At 39.7% G+C, this 24,015-nt stretch overlaps 1 long non-coding RNA gene across 3 annotated transcripts in view; it reads right to left on the reverse strand.

The window, feature by feature from the left end:
- Nucleotides 1-24,015, reverse strand: part of LOC137848292 (uncharacterized) — a 48,910-nt gene that overhangs the window by 2,657 nt on the left and 22,238 nt on the right. For 2 of the 3 annotated variants that reach the window (XR_011091254.1, XR_011091253.1), the window contains 3 exons: nucleotides 21,283-21,620; nucleotides 10,764-10,919; nucleotides 4,035-4,205 (listed from right to left, as the gene is read on the reverse strand). This is a non-coding gene — a long non-coding RNA (uncharacterized lncRNA). The remainder of the gene's footprint in view (nucleotides 1-4,034; nucleotides 4,206-10,763; nucleotides 10,920-21,282; nucleotides 21,621-24,015) is intronic. The other variant, XR_011091255.1, reaches the window with a different exon arrangement.

A 24,015-nucleotide genomic window follows, 5' to 3' on the forward strand; every position in this document is an offset into this window, starting at 1 on the left:
TTTTCTACCACGGTAGGTTTTTGTAAAAAAATCAACACACAATTCATTGGAAGAGAATAAGGTATTCAGCTGTTTTTAACAAGCTCACTCCAGTGAGGCAATGCTGATTTATATGTATAGAGAATCTTCCCTACAATACTCTTTTGTAAAAACTAATTGTTACTCATAGTAATATGATAATATGATGCAGAAACTTTATCAAAAATCATATTAATTAACTCTAGCACTGATCATTAGTTCATGCAGCGTAATAATCAGTTCCAGAATCGACAAATCCAACATTCTCAGTTAATTTATCTGTTTTAAAAAGGAGCCAGCTCTAACACCCTTTTAATAAGCTGAAAAATGAATCCCTGATATTTGATAGATCAGAAAATCCTAATCAATTTACATTTTATTAGAAAAGCTTGAATAAGCTTATGTTCATAATATATCACTACTGGAGTCTGGCAAAGATTTATTGTATCTCATATTCTTGTATATTACCTTTAGTCTTTTTATTTTGTTGACTACAAGGGGGTGCACTCATATTGGGTTTTGGGTGTTGGCATTTAAGTCCTCTTTATAGTAGAATTCAGGTCAGCTTTTGTGCCTGTCTTAATTAGACACTAAGAATTCTTTTTAAAACATCTTGAGAGTGCCGAAAATTACACTAGCTCTGGCAAAGCTGATTTTTTTTTTTATTTTTTTAAAAAAGTAAGATACCATGAACACCATTTTGCACGTGCCTGGGAGTGGATACAATTTTAGAATTCCTTATATTCCTTATTACTTCAATACTTGGGACCAAATTTTTCCAGGAGTAAATCTGCTTCACTAAATTCATTGGAGCTGAAATAGTTTTACAAAAGATTTCCAAGAGATTCTACCCTCTTCCCTCCCACCCCTCCAATATTATCAGTGCCTGTATTCCCTTGACAGCATCTCCAATGCAACTGTCCATGAGCACTGTACAGGGCTTGCTCTAGCTGATCTGCATGCACATTTAAAATTAACTGTGCAAAAATCTAAATTGCATTAGTCCAGATTATACCCTACTCCTGAGTTACATTTTGGGCTGTACCTTGCTATAATGTATAATACTAATAATATAAAACATAATCATGTGAATAATTGAAACCGCATTCCTTGATTTCAGGTAAACACAAGTGGATTCAAAAATAACCAAGTGTGTTTAGGTACACTTCTGTGTGGAGAAAAAGATTAATCTAAGGCAAAGATTGTGTACTAATGAAATTAAAATGCCCATAACTATTTCTGCACCATATCCTGCCTTTTAGAAACTTTTTGCTTGTCACAGAGTTAAGATATATCAGCTTCACAGAACTGCGGAATAACCAAAGATGACAGGCATTAAGGAGATCATCTATACAACCCACAGGTCATATCAGGTTTCCCTACAGAAATGTGTGTCCAGTCAGGTTCTAAATATCTCCATGGAGGGAGACTCTACCACCCCTCTGAGCATCCTGTGCCAGTATTCATCCAGCCTCAGAGTAAAGAAGTTTTAAAGTTTAAATAGAATTTATTGTATTTCATTTTTTGCCCATTGCCTCTGATCCTTAATCCCTGAGAACAGCCTGTCTCCATCTTCTGTGTACCCTTCAGGTATTTGGAAGCATGAATACTATCCTCCTGAGCCTTCTCTTCTCTGGTCCATTCTCCTTATATCAGAAATGCTCTAGTTCCCTCAACATCTTTGCTGACTTTCACTGGACACTCTCTGGTATGTACATGTCTTTTTTGATATCGAGCCCAGAACTGGATCCAACCATCCAAATGTGGCTAGGGCGGAGTAGATCACCTTCATTAACCTGCTAGAAACACCCCTCCTAATGCAGCCTATTATGTTCTTGACCATATTTGCTGTAACGACACATTGCTTGCTCATGATTACCCTCCTACCTTCCCGTTCACAAGGACCTTCACATCTTTTTCTGCATCGCTCCTTTTCAGTCAGCCCACAGCACATAATGGTGCATGGATCCTCTACCAACAGAAGGTTTTTCTGTTGTGTTTTATATTCCTTATCCAGTCCAAGTCCAGGTGAAGTTTTTCTTTCATATCACACTCCCTTCATCCTTCAGCAATGTCTATACATCTCCTGGATCATCTTACCCTGCTTCTTGTGCACTTTCTTTCTGTGTTTCTGAGTTTTATGAGCTTTCTTACTCATCCACACAGGCATCCTGCCACCGTTGTTTGATAACCTACATGTAGAGATGGACTGTTCCTGAGCTAGGGGGAGATGATCCTTGAAAATTGAATCATTTCTTCTCTAGGGATGTCTCCCATGGGATTCTTCTAAGCAGAACCAAGAGGCCAAAGTGTGCTCCCCTGAAGTCTAAATTTATTTTAAAGTCTACTTTTTGCCTTGTTTCCTCTCAAGATTTTGAACTCCACTGTACCATGATTACTGCAGCTAAAGCTGCCACCAGCTTTCACCAGCCAGTCATTCCTTATTCATAAGAATCACATCTTGCAGAGAATCTCCCTTTGTTGATTCTTCATTCATCTGTGTTCCAAAGTTGTCATCAATGCACTTCCAGAAACTTCCTTGATTGCTTATTCTGTGTTGTATTATCCATACAACAGATTCAAGAGATTAGAACTACACCAGTGAGGACTAGGGCCCTAGAAGAGGAAGCTTCTTTCAGTTTTTTGAAGAAAACTTCACCTTCTTCCTGACTAGGTCCATAGATATTATACTATGTTACAGTAGTAACTCCACTCTTGTCAGTCTGCCTGTTAAGCCTGAGCTGTAACTCCTCAGCTGTCTCCTCACACATTCCCAGGACACTTAAAAGATTCTGATGCGAAACCCAAAAACTGGTAAACAAAATACTGCACTGTTATCTATGCCTCTATTTTGTACATTAAAAATAAATAAACAAATACATAAATAAATAAATAAATTTTCAACTCAGGCACTTACTGATCCAAATATAGGCTTAGAAGCACAAAGGCAATTACCTAGAGATAATTAGCCACTTGCATTAAAAATAAATAGAAATTTTACAACAGTTCTCTAAAATGGAAGTTAAATTAAGAAACAAGAATACATTGGATCTATATGGTAGGGAAAATAAGGTCACCCTCCTTAATAAAACAGCTCATCAGCTGCTGTCACCTCTTGTGTTCATGTATAGATCGCTACAACCTACTTTTCTGGCTACAAATAGAAAAAAAAGCAAGCTTCCTTATCCACTTTTCATCACAGCTGCTCATATATATTCAGAACCCACATTAATTCTAACCCATTTGGGTTAGACCAGTCTTCCTTAGGTAATTTGGAAGAAATCATATTGACTAGTTATTTTGCTCAAATCTTCTCAATAAGAGTTAATTTCTTCAAAGTCATATTAGTCATTGAATACCTAATTCTTATAATATCAAAAATGTAATTTTCTTTGATAATTCAGAACAAAAATTTCACAGCAGGTTTATAAGTATAATGTACCTGAAGGCCATTGAAAAGGATCTCTACTGTAAAATATACAGAGTTAAAACTCTTGATTAGACACCAATTAAATGCACGATAGTTACATAAAGGCTAAAGTGAAGCTCCTTATTAGCTAGTTGAGAGGCCAGTTCAGAGATGGAGGAAAAAATACAGTAACAGAGGAAAGAGTTTACTTTCTTTTTCCTTGGTGTGTTTAGGTGGAAAGCTATCATGCAAAGATGAGAGAGCAGCTGGAGAAGGGAAACATGTATGACACATTTTTAAATTAAGATTATTTTTGGTTTGAGACAAAATAGATAAGTCACAACTATTTCTGTGTTGCAATGAATGAAGTGACCTGATACAGCAGGGAAAAAATGTGGCCTGTGAACAGACCTATAATTTTTTTTTTCTAATTTTTTAGAGAAGATCCAACCTGGACACTTACTATTTCAGGTCCAGATAAAACACATGGAAAGACTGCTGCTTCTGCTGGGAAACATGAAATAAGGAGATAGAAATTTAGGAAGAATGTGTGACTCCTGTCACGGGAAAGATGGAAATCGAGGGCTTCTTGCTACTTACTACTTACTTGCTTTAAACAGCAAGGAAGCTCCTAGCTGCGGGTGGCAAATCCGTCTCAAGGCAGTTCACACTACTCATTCTGCAAACATTGACTGGAGAGTTAAACCTAGTTGGCTCAGCAGGCCTTTATCTAACAGAGCAAGGAAGGAGATCTGTATGCATGTTCTCAAGTCACAGGCTAGAAAGGAGAAAGACAAAAAGTAAGATCAAAGGAATGGGGCAAACACCACAGACACTTAAATTACACCATTCCATTTTTTGCTTTGTTTTCTTTTGTTTTGTTTGTTTGCTTTTTCTTTAAGACAGTCTGTAGTATGAGCGGTTTCTTTTTTCTTTTTCCTTCCCTTTCCTTCCCTTTTCCCTTTTCCCTTTTCCTTTTTCCCTTTTCCCTTTTCCCTTTTCCCTTTTCCCTTCCCTTCCCTCCGCTTCCCTTTCCCTTTCGCCCACCCCTTCTCTTTCCCTTTAACACAACCCTTCTCTTTCACTTTTCCCTTCTTTTTCCCTTTTCCCTTTTCCCTTTTCCCTTCCCTTCCCTTCCCTTCCCTTCCCTTCCCTTCCCTTCCCTTCCCTTCCCTCATCCTTTTTTTTTGTCTTTTTTTTTTTTTCCCATTAGTTTTTCCACTGCTCCTGTCTGAAAAACTCATGAAAATCTGTGAATGGTGAATGTAGCATTAAGTTTTATACCTTTTCCTTCTTGAGACATTAGAAATGTCTTTTCTACACAAAGCAACAACTACTGTTAAGGAACAAATTGATACTTACCTACACAACATACCACATTAATGAACTTCAGAGTGTACATGAATTCTGAATTTAGTAATTCAAAAGTTCATTTTTAAAATTGCACTTTAGTTTAGCCATTTTAAAAGGCAATTGAATTACTTCTATTTCAGGTAAAATTACCAAAAAAAAAAGGTAAGAAAAAGTACAGAATTTCAAAACAATTTCAAAATTCTTATTTCTTCCATTTTTGAAGACAATATATTGTGTTTCAGTGATTTTGTCACATGGAGGCAGTGATCTAGGGTACCTCAAGGAAAACACTTACCAAATTAGTCTGATATAAATAGCTGCTGAGATTAGTACTGTGAGTACATTTCTCAGCTAAACCACGTGATTTTTTTTTTTTTTTCAGTGAATCATATATTCTGTACAATGATTTGTACAGTCTCAAACTATTTACAACTCCAGTTCATAGTCTGCAGATATAACCATTCTTTTCAACACACTTGAATGATGACTGCAGTGACCAATTACTAATTAGACATTTCTGCTTGCTTAGTGACTTTCCAATCTTGTGGTCATTCCATGCAGGTGAAACCAATCCCTCATGCTCACTTTTAAGGATATCTATAGGACACTTAAAGGACCTTCATGCAAGGTGAAGGTGAAGACTGAAAACCTTGGGGCTTTCCTTTCTTTTTTTATTTAAAAAAAAAAAAAAAAAAAAAAAAAAAGTAATACTGGTAATACTGATACCATGTACTGACACATCTGAACAACATCTGAACAATACATGGCATTGAATGGTAAGGATGCTCCATCAGTTCCTCCATTCCTCCCTCCCTCCACTTTCATGTGCCCTCAAACTGCAGAAATGGGTCAGACACAGGCAAAGGCATAGGTACAAGAACAGGTTCTCTTGTGAAACAGTAATAAAGAGTGTGACTGCTGCAGAAGGATCCCAAATCTTGATACCCCTTATATTACCCCTTATTTCCTACAAGTTATCTCCTTCACCACACTATTTCAAGCAAATAGCTTCCCCCATATATTCTTTCATAAATTTTTCAGATTTTAAACTCTTACTTAGTATCTGTGATAGAGTTGCCCTGATAATTTCTGTCCCGATTAGTAATTTATGTTAATTTCTCTTTGCTGTACACTGTCTCTTCCTTCTGTCATTTCCCACAATGGTATGTTGTTAGTGCAGCCACTAATCAAGACCAAGTTGTACATCTTGTATCCCCTTTTTGCTGTCCTTAACAACGTGTAATTTTTTATGCGATTGTTTTGTTGGTGCAGCCAAAACTGAGGATCAGCATTCTACATACATTCCAAAGCATACAGTTAAAAAAAAAAAAAAAAAAAAAAGTTTTACAATCACTTCTCAATAAATAGTGTTGTGAAGTATAACACCAAATTGCTCTATAAGCAAGCACTACTCTCCTGTAATATATTATCAGCCATGTTTGAATCCTCTATTCTGTATCAGAAGAAAGGGGCTTGAATAGAAATTAATGATCCGCTTTATGCATTATAATGTAATAATATGACTTTTAGTATATCATCTCCAGGATGTTCTTCTCAAAGTCCATCATTGCTGTCAGTACAGATGAAGTTTCTGTAAGTCAGACCAGAATTTCTCTATAATATATTTTCATAAAAGACAAATGATGCTAAGAGATCTTCTCTGAAACTTCTAACCAAGAAGGTACTGTACCTTTCCAGTTATGTACAAATACTAAGTAAGCAGACTTGTGATTAAAGAGTCTTTGTCTTGCACAATATTTCTGCCAGGAAATCTAATGATTTTATAACCCGTTTGTATAAAAAATAAGCATTTTACTCTTGAACTCAGCCCCTTCAGATCACTTCTGGCACCAACTATTTTGACTGCTAAATGATTTCTATATTATCCTTTTAAACAAGTGAAATACTACCAGTGTCAATATTTACATCTGCTAAACAACAGATGGCATTTGATTTCTTGGTTCAGATTCCCTGAGGGTTCCTTGAATGAAGGTGATGTTTTGTGTTTGGAGAAAAAAATGGGCTACTCTATGAGAAGTTCTGTTTTTTTTGCATAAGCCTTGGACACCATTTTCTGTCTTTTTGTGTGCTACTACATATTTCTTCTCAGGAAGATCCTTTGTCTTGTAGGAAAATGCTAAATTTATTGCAATTATTTTATTTTTCTTCTTCTGCTTCGCATGCCTGGGTGTTACAAAAACAGATAATTATTTGGGACTTAGAACACAAAGAATTCTGGCCTGCAAACTAAAAGTATGATATTTTTCACAAGATATCTCTTGTGAATTACAAGCCTCACTATATATGCTGTCAATGAGCAATGAAAATGTCCTAGGCCTCAGATTTCTTTTGTCTACATGCAGTTTATCAGGTAGGAAACTTTCTACAACATGAAATGATTGCTGTTCTCTCACTCAGCAAATTAGTATTCAAGAGACAAAAAGATTAATGAATGTTCCTCAGGGTTGTGCAGCAAGGTCTGCACAACTTGGGGCCCAAAATACAGATGGAGAACAAAGGTGTGTTTAATTAAATAACGCAGGAAACGCTAATTAACTGCTGCTCTGCACTTTAGCTGCCTCTCCCACAATGGCAGGATGAGAGCAAAACAACACAAATACAGTCTGGAAATATTTTAATCCTGTTTACCACTCCCTTTTCTCATATGATCTATGATAGGACAGAGTATAAGGCAAATAAAACCTGCCTTTTAAAAATAAGGAATCAGCTGCCTGGTGCAAATAGTGAAGATCTACTGAATTCATACCATTCTATATCTAAAAACACACTTGAGAGCCTGGACCTGAATTTCAAATTGTGAAATTTTCACTATCCCCAGAACTATAAGCTGTATTTAGCTCTATTTCAGCTATGTAATTAATTATGCATAGTATAATCCGTGGTATATACTAAACAAAAAAAAATCTCATGTGCTTTACTCATGGCACCCAAACCGAACTCATAAATCAAGACTCACTGTCAGGCAGAACATATCCACATGAGCTGAAAGATTCTGCTACAGTTTCAAAAATATTTAAATTAATCATTTCTTTTTAATATTTCCCATTATTAATATAACTGGCAGATCAATCCTGCACTAGAAGTCTGTTGTTGAGTTTCACTGCAATCTTGCAGAAATTTTCAGAGGACCTCATGTAACCCTCACCTGTTTTTAAACACTGACCCCAGATTAATACAATAAATTTAGATGGGCCAATCTGTTTGTTTGTTTGTTTCTGAATATTCTTATGTTTCTGGCCCTCTTCCTTCCTTTTTCCTTTTTTTTTTTCTTTTAATTCTGTAAAATGTCCTTGCAATATGACTAGCTCATTCTATTTCCTACTGTATGTCAGAAAATTCTATTCTACATCCCCACAAATCCATGTTAGTGAAGACTCTTCCTGTTGAAAAAATGTTTCTGTTACTTAGCCTTGAGTCAGCTACTATCTTTTCCTTAATGTCTTCATCTTTCTCTAACATCAGTGTTCTGTTTCTCACAACTTCTGATTTATTGTGTTTTGCCTTTTTTGTTCCCCATGGGGATAACAAATAGAGTATATATTTCTAATTGTGTTGTCCTTACACTGAATCAATATGGCTACCTATGCTAAGATTTCTTTTCCATGTCTGTATGTCTGTGTGGCTGTACCATCTTGATCTTGCAATAAGTTTTTATTCTCAGATTTTTCAGCCATATTTTTCATTCAACCAGTTTACCTCCATATGTTCTCAGCACTCAACATCTGAGGCATTTTTTATACATATTACTGCATTTGATCTCCGTTTGCCTACAGTTAATGTTACTGTGATTCTTGAGGCAACATCTAAACATAGTTAGGTTCAAAGAAGGACTATCTCATATGACCGTAATATATTTTGTGTTAGAAAGTTATTGAACTTAAGTTTAGAAAACTTAAAATGTTCTATTGGTAGGGCAAGACCTCTCAAAATATTCTCATATTGACACAACCTGGACAAGATTGATCAAAATATTCTGACACAACCTAAGACCCCATAATTTCATTATTTTTTCTATAGGCATTCTTATCATATATATACAGAACAGTAATCCATCTTCTCCTGACTCTGTGATTTACCTTTTCTAAAAGTCCGACTTTGTTCTGCTGTTTACCATCCTAGTAGGGGAGGAGATGGCTGTGCTGCACACTTTAGAAGTGAGCAGAAATCTATGTTGGCAATGTTTTGTTGGTAACACTTGTCAAAAATGAAACAGATACCTTGCAGTTGAACTTTAGGGTGACTGCCTCAACATTTTTTAAGGAACTTCTCTCATGAAAATCCACTGAAAATGATTAATTTTTTGAAGAGGAACACAGAATTTGCTAATACTGTGGAACACCCTGTACATTCAGATAACAGACCTCTACTACAAATATTGATATTTTACCCCAAAGCCGTGTAGAATAAGAAGAACAAGCATGATTACAGGTATGAGAGCCTTTTCTGCAGAGAACAACACAGATGTGAAAAATTTCTTACATAAAAAAGTCAACTACAGAAAAATAAAATAATTCTCAAATATATATATATTATATATATATAATGTATGTATTATTAACAACTTTTTAAGCCACAAAAGTAAATAAAGAAAATAATTCTGGTTCTGTAAAATTGTTCTTAAAGATGAATTCATACCCATAAAAATTGTTTCAAATGGAATGTTGCTTCTATTCTATTACTAAAGAGGCAATATGGCATTAGTTTCATCCCTCTCCCATTTCAGATGTTCAATGTTATTCATATTTACTCTGTTTTCTGCTTATAGAAAATTATTGTGGCTGAAAGGAAGAGAAACAAACAAAAAACAAAAACAAAACAAAACAAAACTAACTTATTTAAGACTCCTTACTTTGAAACATTCAAAACAAAATATAAACAAGACTGTGTGCTCAGATGAAACTGCTGAGTACAAAAGATGAAGGATGCTTCAAAACTGGGTCAATTCTTAAGGTAGTTCTGCAGTGTAACAAATTTCATCACATTTACAGAATATGTGGGACAGTTGTTGCTTTGCTGATGAGGTTTTTGAACATGTGTTCAGTAAAGCAGCTAGTTGATGCATTATGTGCCATGAAATCACACCCTAGCTCAAGCTAGGCAGCTATACCCTAGCTCAGGCTTTGTTGAATATACCTTACTTAATTGTGCTCTCTTTTTTCTAAATGAACAGATTTGAGGAGATTTGATGTCTACTAACAAATTTTAATTCTCATGGTGCTTTAATTCTTTTAGCACAACAAAAACTGTCTAGAAACCTTACTGATGAAAATAAAAATCTAAATACCATATTTATATGTAAAAGTTAATATTTTCTAACCTTCTCTCTCTCTCTCTCTCTCTCTCTCTCTATCTCTGCTACTGTGGTGACCAAGAAAAATCATTATTGACTATTGAAGAAAATGGAGAAAAACGGGAGAAGTTTAAAACCTTGTATAAACAATAAGTTTGCTTTGCAGATACAAAAGAAAATTGTATCTGCATGAGGATATGTTGTGAAATATTTTTAGGTGAAAGATGTAATTATAACTTAAGATGACTGAAAAGGAATGCTATGTTATACAAAAGGGTTTAGTATGTGCGAAGAAAGATTTCTACATGATCCAGCTAAAGGGTACTAAGTACAGTACAACAAGGGTAGGAAACAAGGGGAGATGAGGGTCTTTATGAAGCATCCTGACTTCCCTATTACATTTGATCTACCTCAGGTATACCCTAGTTAATCTTATTTTCCATCTTTCCTTGTTAGATAAGTACGGTACACAGAACAGAATAATCCTATACTCTGTTGTAGGGCAGCTGAACAGGGTGACAACTGAACAGGTTAACTGAAGTGACTTTTTATGATACAAGGATATTCATACATGACAAGAAATCTCGGAGGATCAGTAATAGTTAATATTAGTAAAATGCTCTGAGGGTGCCAGGTACAATCTGCCTATAAAATGATTGCAGTGAAGCTTACCTTTTGCTATGTGAGGAGCCCAGTTTGAGTAATTCCCTTTCCTCTTTGGTCATTATCACTTCTGAGGCATAAATGAACAAATTCTTAAAGGACTTGAAGAGGAAACATGCATAGAATGTACTAAAGGCCAGAGTAACTGCTTTCATTGGTCTTGACCTGAGAGAACAGTACAGAGTTTCAGGTATGAGAAAGATAAATAAACTTATTGATGAAGTAATGAGTTGTGGATAACAAATAATTTTGAAAGGAAGATTTGGATGAAGTATGTGGCAAGAGAAATTACATCTTCTGTCAGGAAGAAAACAATGCCAAACTCTCTGACAGAAGACTCCTGGCTAGTGGGGTGAACCTCATCATGGTTTCTGTTTGTATGGAAACTTACCAATAAAAAAAGCAGCAACAAAGGACCAGAGATATTGGATGAAAATAAATCTCTGTCAAGCAACAGCAAATGACTCAATCTTCATTTCTGTGAGAATTAATTGGCTAACATAGCTCTTGCTCCACTCTCCTGGAAGGCACTTGATGATGGCCATATGCACTTACACACTGCTGCACCAGCTCTGCCATCTGAAACTTCTATATCTAATTTTCTAAGCCATTTTTCCCTTCCCCCTATGCCAATCAAGATTGTTATGGATGAGTTAAAAAATAAATCACGCATAGTGCTATTATTCATCTGCTTTTATCTGCTTTTGAGAGTAAGGTCAGGACCTCTGGAATAAGAGATGTATCCTCCCGAATGGATACAGGCTTATACTACAGGGTGCTTCTCCGCTACTTGCATGAATAATATGATACAATAAACCAGAGCAATAGACTGTCACGTTTTTCATTATTTATTCATTGCATTTTTATAGTAAAAATCTTCCACAGGTTGTCAGAAAAGATCCAGCCCTCCACATCATCCTTTTCCCAGTAGGTCTAGCTAATCTACTTCAGTATCAGGCTTTTAAAGTCAAAACAAACCAGTGTATTATATTTCTAGAATAACCACGGCTCTTCTTCTAAAACTTACTTCTTATAGAGGTACCCCAAATCTTTTTTTTTCTTAGCTATTCATTGTAAAGGATAGAATAAATAAAGAAGGATTTTTAAAATGAACATATAATATACAACTGGCAGAAAAATTCAAGGTCAAGATTTAGCAAGGCATAATTATAGTAGTTCCTAATGATAGCTTTCTGTCCCAGGAGTAGAAATGTCTCCATCAAAGCTTTGTCTCTTGAATATTCCATATTTAGTTTGACTGAATGCATCCATATAGAAAACACACAAAGATAAACGTTTGACAATACTTTGAATATCCCACGTGTTCCTTAGGCAAAAGCTCAAAAGAATAAAAAATAAAAACATGGAAAAACACAGTATCTAAAGGAGAGTTCTTAAAATTAGAAAAGTTATTTCTAATTTTGTGACTGACCACTTACTCAAAGTTAGGAAGTTATGTGATCATTCTGCAACCCCTTTTTCTCTTTTGCACTTACATGTTTTTGAGTTATGCTTGAAGGCATGGAAGACAACAACTTTTGCCTATGAAAGAACCCTTGGCTTCTTCAACTCAGAAGTATCTAAGCCTGATTAGTTCTCTGACTTTGTCTGAAAGTAACCTGCATCTACGGTGGAAGACAAGGAATTTTACAGAAGCAATGGAAACGAGCAGAAAATTAGAGCAAGCAAATGCATATTTTCTAGGTTCTTGTCCCTATGAAAAAGTCAAGACTTTATCCATATAATCTGTCTAGAAAGAGAAAGCTGAGAGGAAATATTTTATGAGCTCCCATAAAAATATGCATGTCTTAGCTTGAATTCCTGTTCCTCCATAAGCAAACTTTGGGGGATGCAAGTGACTGGGAGCACAGAGAGCAGGGCAGGCAAACAGGACGTGGCACTGCAGTTGGAAAGACAGGTAGCATGGGAAGCTACAAGGTGGGTGGGTTTCTTCTATTCTTGGAGCAACAGAGGAAGGTGTCTTCTACTGAAACAGAAATGGTGTCCACCTGCTGTGCCTGCTGGGCTGAGGTTGAAATTCAAAGGGGCCACAACCTCCCCATGCAGATGCCTACACCCAGACAGACCTCCCAAGTCTCCTCAGTTCCAGGGAACTCCAGAATCTGGAAGTCCCCCTGGGTCTTGATGCAGAAGTGGCTGTCATGGTTGTAAGTGTGCCCAGCTGAATGAACTTTTCAAGCGTCCAGGAATCTGTGTGGGAAATTTACAAATGTCATTATGTGCCGAGACTGGCCTAGGAATGGGCCTACCCGAAATCGTGGCAAGGGGAAGATAAGAAAGCCTCAGAAACTGAACCAACAAACTCGACCAACTCACAAGGCAAGTGAGACTGGACGTTCATCTCTGCCAGGAATCAGAGGAACAGTCTCTCCCTTACCTTTGAAGTGCTCTTCCATGCCCTTCATCCTCCCAGTTGACTGGGAGCCAAGAAGAAGGAAATGACCAGACCATGTGAACAATTGGCCGCATGGCTGGTGCATGGTGGGTAACATAACTGGAACACTGGAATAGAGGGTTAAAAGCTCTTCAGAAGAGACAGGCAGGGAAGGAGAGGCAGGGCTGTTGCCCTCTATGTTAGGAATGGATTGACTGAGAAGAGTTGTCTCTGAGAAACAGCCATGGACAGGTTGAGAGCTTGTGGGTAAAAGCTAAGGCCTAGACCAGACACCTTGTGGTTGGGGTCTACTACAGGACACCTGATCAAGGGAAGCCTGTTGATGAGGCCTTCTGGCTTCAACTACACGAAACGTCATGCTCGCACACTCTCATCCTGATGGGGACTTCAGCCACCTGGATGTCTGCTGGAAAAGCTACGCACCAGGCTGTGAGCAATCCAGGAAACTCCTAGAGTGTGTTGGGGATAACTTCCCTGTCCACGTGCTATGACAAATCAGATAGAGGAGAAGTATCACTGGACTTGGTGCTCACCAATGCAGATGAACTCATGAAAGAGGTTAAGATTGGAGGCAGTCTGGGCTGTAGTGACCATACCCTCGTTGAGTTTGTGATCTCAAGGAGTATGGACCTGATGAAGAGCAGTCAGGACCCTGAACTTCGGAAGAGCAAACTTTGAGCTATTTAAAGGCCTAGTGGATGAGATCGCCTGGAACACTGTCCTTGGGGACAGAGGAGCTGAATAGAGCTGGCAACTCTTTAAGGGATACTTTTCTTAGAGCACAAGAATTCTCCATTCCCATATGTAAGAAAGCAAGCAGGATGGGCAGAAATCTTGGATGGCTGAGCAAGGACCTGCTGGTCAAACTGAGGCCCAAGACAGAAATGCACAGGCAGTGGAAGCAGGGACATGTGGCCTGGGAAGGGATAAACAACAAGGGAGAACTGATAAAAAGAGACATGGAGAAGTCTGAGGTACTCAGCAAGTTCTTGGCCTCAGTGTTCACTGCCAGTCAGGCTGCCCATGTCTCTTGAGTCTCTCAACCTCTAGGCAGGGACTGGAGGAGCAAAGTTCCTCCCACTGTAAATGAAATTCTTGACCACCTCATGAGACTGAACAGGTACAAGTCTGCAGCATCCGATGACACGCATCCCAGGGTCCTGAGGGAACTGGCTGATGGAGTTGCCAAGCCTCTGGTGACTGGAAAAAATGAAAAATCTTTTAAAAAGGGTAGAAAGGAAGACCTGGGGAACTACAGGCTGGTGAGCCTCACCTCTATGGCTAGGAAGGTCGTGGAACAGATTGTCCTGGATGCAATGTAAAGGCATATGCAGGACAAGGAGGTGATCTGAGACAGCCAGCATGGTTTCAACAAGGGCAAATTATGCCTGACCTATCTGGTGGCCTTCTATGATGGAGTGAATGCATCAGTTGACAAGGGAAGACTGGCTGACGACTACCTGGGCTTCTGTAGAGCCTTTGACATGGTACCACATGACAACTTGATCTCCAAACTGGAGTGATATGGATTTGAAGAGTAGACCATTCAGTGGATAAGGAATTGGCTTGAAGAATGCACCCAGAGAGTCTTGGTCAACGGCTCTCTGTCCAGGTGGAGGCCCAAGACAAGTGGTATCCCTCAGAGGTCTATCTTAGGACCAGAGCTGTATAACATATTTATCAATGAAACAGAGAGTGAGATTGAGTGTCCATTCAACAAATTTGAAGATGACACCGAGCTGAATGGTGCAGTCAGTGCAACAAGGAAGGGACAGCATCCAGAGGGACCTGAACAAGCTTGAGAAGTGGGCCCAGGTGAACCTAATGAGGTTCAACAAGTCTAAGCACAAGGTGCTGCAGCTGGGTTGCCATAATCCCATTCAGTTTGACAGAAGGTATTTACCAATAGAACACCATACCTTTTCTTGCACTTGTATTTTTAATTGAAGGATAGTTCTTGCTGGATTGCTATTAGGAAAAAAAAAAATCTTACTGCAAGACTTAATCTTGGGTGCACACTTTACAGAAGGTAAGTCAAGATGAAAATGATTGTATCTTCTTCCTTTAGAATCTGACAGTTTTGAAATTTCTCCCTGAAGTACACACATCTGGCCTGAGTCACAATACATTAATAATATTTTACTCTTGAAACCAGCAAAAACTAACTGCAGGAAGTCATAAAAAGTAGACAAGAAGAGTCTGCTTTGTGAAAGACTTTAGCATTTCTGCAAAGTGAGATTTTCAAGTGATTCAGAAAAGATTACACTATTTTGATAATAAAATTGAAGACCTGGAAAACAGGTCACGATGTTCACATCTTAAGAATTACAGCTATTACAGAGGAAAGTGAAGGCAAAGGATGATTGAATTTGTAACCACTCTGATAATCAGAATAATCAGAGGATGTGTTTTCCCACACAAATGGGAAATGACAGCAATACATGGAATCATTCATCTGAAATCCAGTGAAGAGGACGAGCCATGTGTTACCTTTACAAAATTGCTGACACTTTGAAAAAGGTAAAAAGTTTAACACACATTAGGGAAAATGTAAAATGAAACTCAATATTTTTATTACATTTCCATGAACAAAAAGTTGGAGAACAGTGAAAGCAAGTGTATTCTCTCTAGTGCAGAGAATGCACACTGCTACTTTAATTCCAGAAAAAAAGGCAGATTTAGCCAAACAAATACATGTACCATGCAATTATCTAAATGCTAGGTGAGAAACAATTTACAGTCAATTGAGGAAAGACAGACCTCTCCCTGTGTGCAGATACATTTCTATATATATCTTGCTTGATTTATATCTATATGTAGAGAGGTGCAGTGGCAAAGAAAGAAGTTTGCCAGAACTGGTAACTGGGATGCTAAAGAGTTGTGTAGCACAGGACTTGTGCACAGGTGTGGAAGATTTGTGGTTAAACCAGCTGTTTTGATTTGGTTTAATATTGGTTTAATATTCAAAGTGCAAATTATGAATATATTGTCTTAGTGTAGAAATACAGTCATTAACCAAAAAAAAAAAAATGTAGTTTAGAAATCTGAGATACTTCCTTGTTTCTTTTTTTAAACTAATGCTAGAATGAAACATTAATATTAGGGAGAAATGTTGATCCATTGTATATTATGAATAGAGGGAAGATATGGGGTGACAAATGTCAAAGTGCTATCCATGACTTGTTGAATAGCTCTGGACAACATAATGCATATCTTTTCGCCCCAGAGACTAAACTAGAAATTAAGATGTGTGTTACACATCCAGAAGTCAACAGTCTCTGAACAAATAAAGGTTATCTGGAAGGAGTGACATTCTTTTGCTTCAGTGTTTTGCAGTAGTCTTCTGGACATTTTTATTTAACTTTTTTAATTTTCCCCATTATGTTGTTTACATATATTGTGTTTCTTTGAACACAGTTTAAGATGTTTGCTGCAGTACAATACAAAGAAGACATATTTTATGGTTATCACATAAATAAATAAGTGTCCTGGTTTCAGTTAAGACAGAGTTAATTTTCCTCCTAGTAGCTGGTAGGATGCTATGTTTTAGATTAGGATGAGAAGAGTGCAGATAATATGCTGATGTTTTAATTGTTGCAGAGCAATGCTTACATTAAGGAACTTTCAGTTTCTTGCTCTGTCCTGCCAGTGGGCAGACTGGGGGTGCAGCAAGAACTGGGAGGGGACAGACCCAGGACAGCTGACCCAAACTGGCCAAAGGGGTATTCCACACCATCTGATGTCATGCTAAACAATGTATAGGGGTGGCTAGCCGGGTTGGGAGGGCTGGCTGCTCGGAGATAGGCTGGGCATCAGTCAGTGGGTGGTGAGTAATTGCATAGTACATCACTTGTTTTGTATCCATTATTATTAGGAGTACTATTATTATTATTATTGTGATCAGTATTGTTATTATTGTTGTTGTTGTTATTATTATTTCTGTCTTAATAAACTGTCTTTATCTCAACTCACAGGCGTCACTTTCCCATTTCTCTCTCCCATCCCCCAGAGAGGGAGGGGGGAGGATGACCGAATGGCTGTGTGGTGTTTAACTGCTGGCCGGGTTAAACCACAACAACTATTTTGAGTCTCTAGCTCCAATGCAAGGTCTGATACCTCAGATAGTGATAGATAACCGGCCTGTTCCTTGCTAAATCCTTTGTAACTGCTTCCATATTCCAAGTGACTAGCATGCTTTATTAAAATCCATATACCATACTGAAGGGAAAAGGGCAATACTCTGTTTAACTGTAGCCCAAGTGAGCATGTAAGTTAATCTGAAGATTAAAGAAATACTCTAGAATAGTTTTGAAATTTCTTTTTTTTTTCTCAGTCTTATCCATTCATTTTATATTTTATAGTGCCTTTAGTACCCACTATAAGATTTTAAGAATTTGAGTCACAGAAGATGAGCAGAATACCTAATCTCACAAACATTTCTGTTTGATATTTCTTTTTTCTTTTTTTTTTTTTAATGAAAAAGTTGGAGTTGGGCACAAGAAGTAGTTCCTGGATTCCAGAATGAGCTATCTCATTTTTTGTCAGAAGATTACAGATTGATGCCATCTTTTACTTGTCCCGGGAGTTCCTTCTGTATTGGTCCCCCAAGTTCTTATTAAATTTGCAGTTCATGAAAAAATCTTGAAGCAATGAAATTGATCTAGAAATAGAAAGATTTCCCCCTCCTCTTTTGGACACTAACACAGAGAAAAATTGGATGCTAATCCTATGGAAGTTGAGGACATTAAATATTTTTTTGTTGACCCCCCCCAAAAAAAAACTTTGCAGTTCAATGAGTAGCCATTATGTTATAAATATTTAGGGTTTTTTCCATGATGGAGAGAAAAATGTAGAAGTTAAGTTTGTTGTCAGATGAAATGTCAGAATTGCCCATGAAACAGAAATTTAAGATTTTGGTAATTTGCTATCTTCTTATTCTTCTCTTATTCTGCTAATTTTGCTAATTTGCTGTCTTCTTATCCTTCTCTTATTCTGCTATTACTTTTTCAGCAAGGAAATAAGAAAGGATTAAGTTCTCCGCCAGAAGGACTAAGGACTGGAAGAAAGCCATCATTACTCCAGTCTTCAAGAAGGGCAAGAAGGAAGACCCAGGAAACTAGAGGCCAGTCAACCTCACCTCTATCACTGGAAAGCTGATGCAGCAGCTCATCCTTGAGGCCATCTCTAAGCATGTGGTGGATAAGAATGTGATCAGGAGCAGTCAACACAGATTCATCAAGGGTAAATTATGTTTATCTAACCTGATAGCCTTCTTATAATGGTATGACTGGAGGAATGGATGCAGAAACCACAGTGGATGTTGTCTACCTTGACTTCAGCAAACCATTCAACTCTGTCTCCAATAACATCTTCCTGGGAAAGCTCTGGAAGTGTGGGATCCATGACTGGGTATTAGAGTGGATTGAGAACTGGCTGGAAGGCAGATCTCAGAGGGTTGTGCTCAATGGTGCCTAGTCTAGTTGGAGGCCCATGGCTAGTGATGTTCCCAGGGGGCAGTACTGGGCCCAGTCTTGTTGAATTTATTCATCAGTGACCTGGATGAAGGGACAGAGTGCACCCTCAGCAAGTTTGCAGACAATACAAAGCTTGGTGGAGTGGCTGACACACCAAAGGCCTGTGCAGCCATTCAGAGGGACCTGGACAGGCTGGAAGGTGGGGCCAAGAGGAACCTTTTTTCCTGGCTATCGGGGGAGGTCCTGGCTATCGGGGGAGGTCCCAGCTGACTGGCGGCTAGCAAATCTGACGCCCATCTACAAGAAGGGCCGGAGGGCTGACCCAGGGAACTACAGGCCTGTCAGTTTGACCTCAGTACCAGGGAAGCTCATGGAGCAGATCCTCTTGGGAGTCATCATGTGGCACTTGAAGGGCAAGCAGGCGATCAGGCCCAGTCAGCATAGGTTTATGGAAGGCAGATCCTGCTTGACGAACCTGATCTCTTTCTATGACAAAGTGACGTGCTGGTTGGACGAGGGAAAGGCTGTGGATGTGGTCTACCTTGACTTCAGCAAGGCTTTTGACACCGTCTCCCACAGCATTCTCCTCAACAAACTGGCTGCTCTTGGCTTGGACTGGCGCACGCTTCATTGGGTTAGAAACTGGCTGGATAGCCGGGCCCAAAGAGTTGTGGTAAATGGATTCAAGTCCAGTTGGAGGCCAGTCACTAGTGGCATCCCCCAGGGCTCGGTGCTGGGGCCGGTCCTCTTTAACATCTTCATCAATGATCTGGACGAGGGCATTGAGTGCACCCTCAGTAAGTTTGCAGATGACACCAAGTTAGGTGCGTGTGTCGATCTGCTCGAGGGTAGGAAGGCTCTGCAGGAGGATCTGGATAGGCTGCACCGATGGGCTGTGGTCAACTGCATGAAGTTTAACAAGGCCAAGTGCCAGGTCCTGCACCTGGGGCACAATAACCCCAAGCAGAGCTACAGGCTGGGAGATGAGTGGTTGGAGAGCTGCCAGGCAGAGAAGGACCTGGGAGTGATGGTGGACAGTCGGCTGAATCTGAGCCAGCAGTGTGCTCTGGTGGCCAAGAAGGCCAACGGCATCCTGGCTTGTATCAGAAACACTGTGACCAGCAGGGCTAGGGAGGTGATCGTCCCCCTGTACTCGGCTCTGGTGAGGCTGCACCTCGAGTACTGTGTTCAGTTTTGGGCCCCTCGCTACAAGAAGGACATCGAGGTGCTTGAGCGGGTCCAAAGAAGGGCGACGAAGCTGGTGAGGGGCCTGGAGAACAAGTCCTACGAGGAGCGGCTGAAGGAGCTGGGCTTGTTCAGCCTGGAGAAGAGGAGGCTCAGGGGCGACCTTATCGCTCTCTACAGATACCTTAAAGGAGGCTGTAGTGAGGTGGGGCTTGGCCTGTTCTCCCACGTGCCTGGTGACAGGACATGGGGGAATGGGCTAAAGTTGCGCCAGGGGAGTTTTAGGTTAGATGTTAGGAAGAGCTTCTTTACTGAAAGGGTTGTTAGGCACTGGAACAGGCTGCCCAGGGAGGTGGTGGAGTCACCATCCCTGGAAGTCTTCAAAAGACGTTTAGATGTAGAGCTTAGGGATATGGTTTAGTGGGGACTGTTAGTGTTAGGTTAGAGGTTGGACTCGATGATCTTGAGGTCTCTTCCAACCTAGAAATTCTGTGATTCTGTGAACCTTATGAGGTTCAACAAGGGCTCCACTGAGGAACAACCCCAGGCACCAGTACAGTTTGGGAGCTGACCTGCTGGAGAGCATCTCTGCAGAGAGGGGCCTGGCGGTCATAATGGGCAACAAATTAACCAGAAAATTAAACCAACAAATTAATTAAATTAGCCAGCAGTGTGCCCTTGTGGTCAAGAAGGCCAATGGGATCATAGCATGCATCAGAAGGAATGTGGACAGTGGGTCACGAGAGGTGACCCTCCCCCTCTACTCAGCTCTGTGGAGGCCACACCTGGAATACAGTATGCAGTTCTTGGCTCCCCAGTAGAAGAGGGACGTAGAACTTCCAGACAGGGTCCAGTGTAGAGCCACAAAGATGATTAAGGAACTGAAGCATCTGTCCGGTGAGGAAAGACTAAGTGAGCTAGCCTAGGGAAGAGGAGATTGAGAGATCTTATCAACCTCTACTACTACAAGTAGGGACAATGTAAAGAGGATGGGGCCAAACTCTTATCAGTGGTGGTCAGTGACAGGACAAGGGCTAATGGGTATACACTGAACCACAGGAGGTTTCATCGCCATATGAGGAAGAACTTCTTTATGGTTCAGGTGACAGAGCACTGGGACAGGCTGCCCAGAGAGCTGTGAAGTCTCCTTTGGTGGTATTCAAATATCACCTGGATGAAATCCTGTGTAACATGCTCTAGGTGGCCCTGCTTGAGCAAAGGGGTTGGACTAGATGATCTCTGGAGGTCCCTTCCAACCTCAACTATTCCGTGATTCTGTGTGATTCCTGAAAGATTCAGTCTTTTGAAAGTTTACTCAGATAACTAGTCTGAACAGGACAATAAATGGATAAATAGGGGCAACACAAAGCCACTGACTTTGTTTCAGCTCACTATCCTGCCTTTGCTACTTCTTCTTACTAATCTTTCACTAAAAATGAAAAAGGAGAATTACCTGTGCAATCAGATACTCTTTCTGTCCTTCTCTAGTGGCCTTCTTCTTTTTATTCAGTGTGTAAGGCCTCCAGATGCCAATGAGTAGGAACAGTATGACCAAGAATTTTGTTGTATATGAGCTCTGGTAAGGGAAGAAACTGGGGGAATTAAACCAGATAGGCAGCAAGTCTGTACAGGCACTTGAGGCATGGAGTTTCAAACCTCTCTCCTGCCTCAGGTAACAAGGCTGAAAATAAGCAGAGATTTATCAGAAATCCTGCCTGAATCTGTTATGCTTCTACAGGAGAGTATGGAGTAGTGGAGCAGTCTTCTCACCACTTAGCTGTCCTTCTTTACCTGGAATAGAATGTAGTTTAAAAAGTTGATGGATAAAGTCAACATTCTTTTGTATGACTTCTGCTTACTCTAAAATCTAAGTATCAAAGCAACACACTAAAATCAACAGTCATTAAAAATCAAAATGATCTATTCAAACATATTCTAGCCAAAACACTTATCATGAAAAGAATAATTAACACGTCAGCATAAGCAAATGAAGTTGTTTGTCCCTGAGAGTTGATAATTGTAATTGAATTTGACTTCTATAACATATTCTGTGCATCCATCATTACTCAGGCATTATGTCCCCTCAATTCAATCAAAAATTATCCTCCCAATGAAATTCATTTTTTTCCCATTGGATGAACAGCAGAGATTTCAAACCTGGCCACTGTCCACAGCTATGATAGCAGAGCTAGTAAATACTGTTAAGCATATTTCTCTTCGATTCTACTGTTTTCATGAGTATTGTCTGAGTCCTTGTCTTACTCCTCTCTCCACCTCTCTGCCTACTTGTAGCATCTTTTTATCTTTTGCCAGCAATTTACTGCAACTGACAGACTTGCTTGAGGAAAACATTTTACATTCACACTCAGGGGAAAACAAACAAACAAACAACTTCCTCCTTGCAAAATAAATCAGCTGGACTATTCAGTTTTTCATCCTTTTTTACTATCACATTTAAGGTAGCCATGAATCTATATGTAAACTTGTAGTGCCATTCCAATAAACGTTACAGACACAATTTCTGTTATGTGACATAAGTAATTTCACATTCTTTTCCTCTGTGCGAAGAAAACCAAGTAACAAATTATATTCAATGATGAAAACATGAGAAAATAGCTTGTTTGGAAAGTATGCATGACATACTTATATTCATATACATGAAACTTCATCAGTCTGAGTCTAAGTGAGGACTGGTGGTAACATCTTCACACTGCCAGTGAATCAATCTTGGCAGTTACATTAGTTACAACAAAACTTTTGCACTTTCAAATGATCCCTCATTTAGCAAGTGACTAAATCCAAAAAGTGTATGATCTAAAACAGATATAGACCCAAACATTAATTCTATAAAACAACTACATTTCAGTTCTGTCCTTTTAAATTCATGTCTAGGCTACAGGGAAAAGATTAGAGTCTGATTTTCAGAAACACAGAGTTTAGAGCATACCATTCAGTTTAGAGCCAACCAGGTCTCTAGGTGTTTGTTGCTTCAGATGTTCAAGCTCCTTATGTCCTGCTTATGGCCCATACAAGCAACCAAAAACATACCCGTTATGGTTCAGTGTGACTATTCCGCTTCTGGCATATATAATGAAAGTATTTGGTAGGTAATGTATAGATAATCATAGAATCATAGAATATCCTGAGTTGGAAGGGACCCTTAAGGATCATCAAGTCCAACTCTTGACACCGCACAGGTCTACCCAAAAGTTCAGACCATGTGACTAAGTGCACAGTCCAATCTCTTCTTAAATTCAGACAGGCTCGGTGCAGTGACCACTTCCCTGGGGAGCCTGTTCCAGTGTGCAACCACCCTCTCTGTGAAGAACCCCCTCCTGATGTCAAGCCTAAATTTCCCCTGCCTCAGCTTAACCCCGTTCCCGCGGGTCCTGTCGCTGGTATTAATGGAGAAAAGGTCTCCTGCCTCTCAACACCCCCTTACGAGGAAGTTGTAGACTGCGATGAGGTCTCCCCTCAGCCTCCTCTTCTCCAGGCTGAACAGGCCCAGTGCCCTCAGCCGTTCCTCGTACGTCTTCCCCTCCAGGCCTTTCACCATCTTCGTAGCCCTCCTCTGGACACTCTCCAACAGTTTCATGTCCTTTTTATACTGTGGTGCCCAGAACTGCACACAGTACTCGAGGTGGGGCCGCACCAGCGCAGAGTAGAGCGGGACAATCACCTCCCTTGACCTACTAGCGATGCCGTGCTTGATGCACCCCAGGACACGGTTGGCCCTCCTGGCTGCCAGGGCACACTGCTGGCTCATATTCAGCTTGCTGTCTACCACGACCCCCAGATCCCTCTCTTCTAGGCTGCTCTCCAGCGTCTCATCGCCCAGTCTGTACGTGCAGCCAGGGTTTCCCTGTCCCAGGTGCAGGACCCGGCACTTGCTCTTATTGAACTTCATGCGGTTGGCTATTGTTTACCTTGAATGATGCATAACTTTGCAGTATTATATGCATTTTAGCTCTCTGTACTACAAAATGGTATTCTGAATACATTTGGAAATTTGGTCTTTAAAATTTACATGGGATTCATTATACTGAAGAAGTGAGTTGCCTCACCTCTTGTCAGCAGTCAGTATTAGCAAGCCAAGATGATACATAGGTGACGTGTTATAATTTCTGGAAACACTCTGGACTGGAAGTCCACAACAGGCAAGATGGTCCTGACAGTTATTTGGAAA

The sequence above is a fragment of the Anas acuta genome, chromosome Z, assembly GCF_963932015.1.
Source record: "Anas acuta chromosome Z, bAnaAcu1.1, whole genome shotgun sequence".
NCBI lineage: Eukaryota > Metazoa > Chordata > Aves > Anseriformes > Anatidae > Anas > Anas acuta.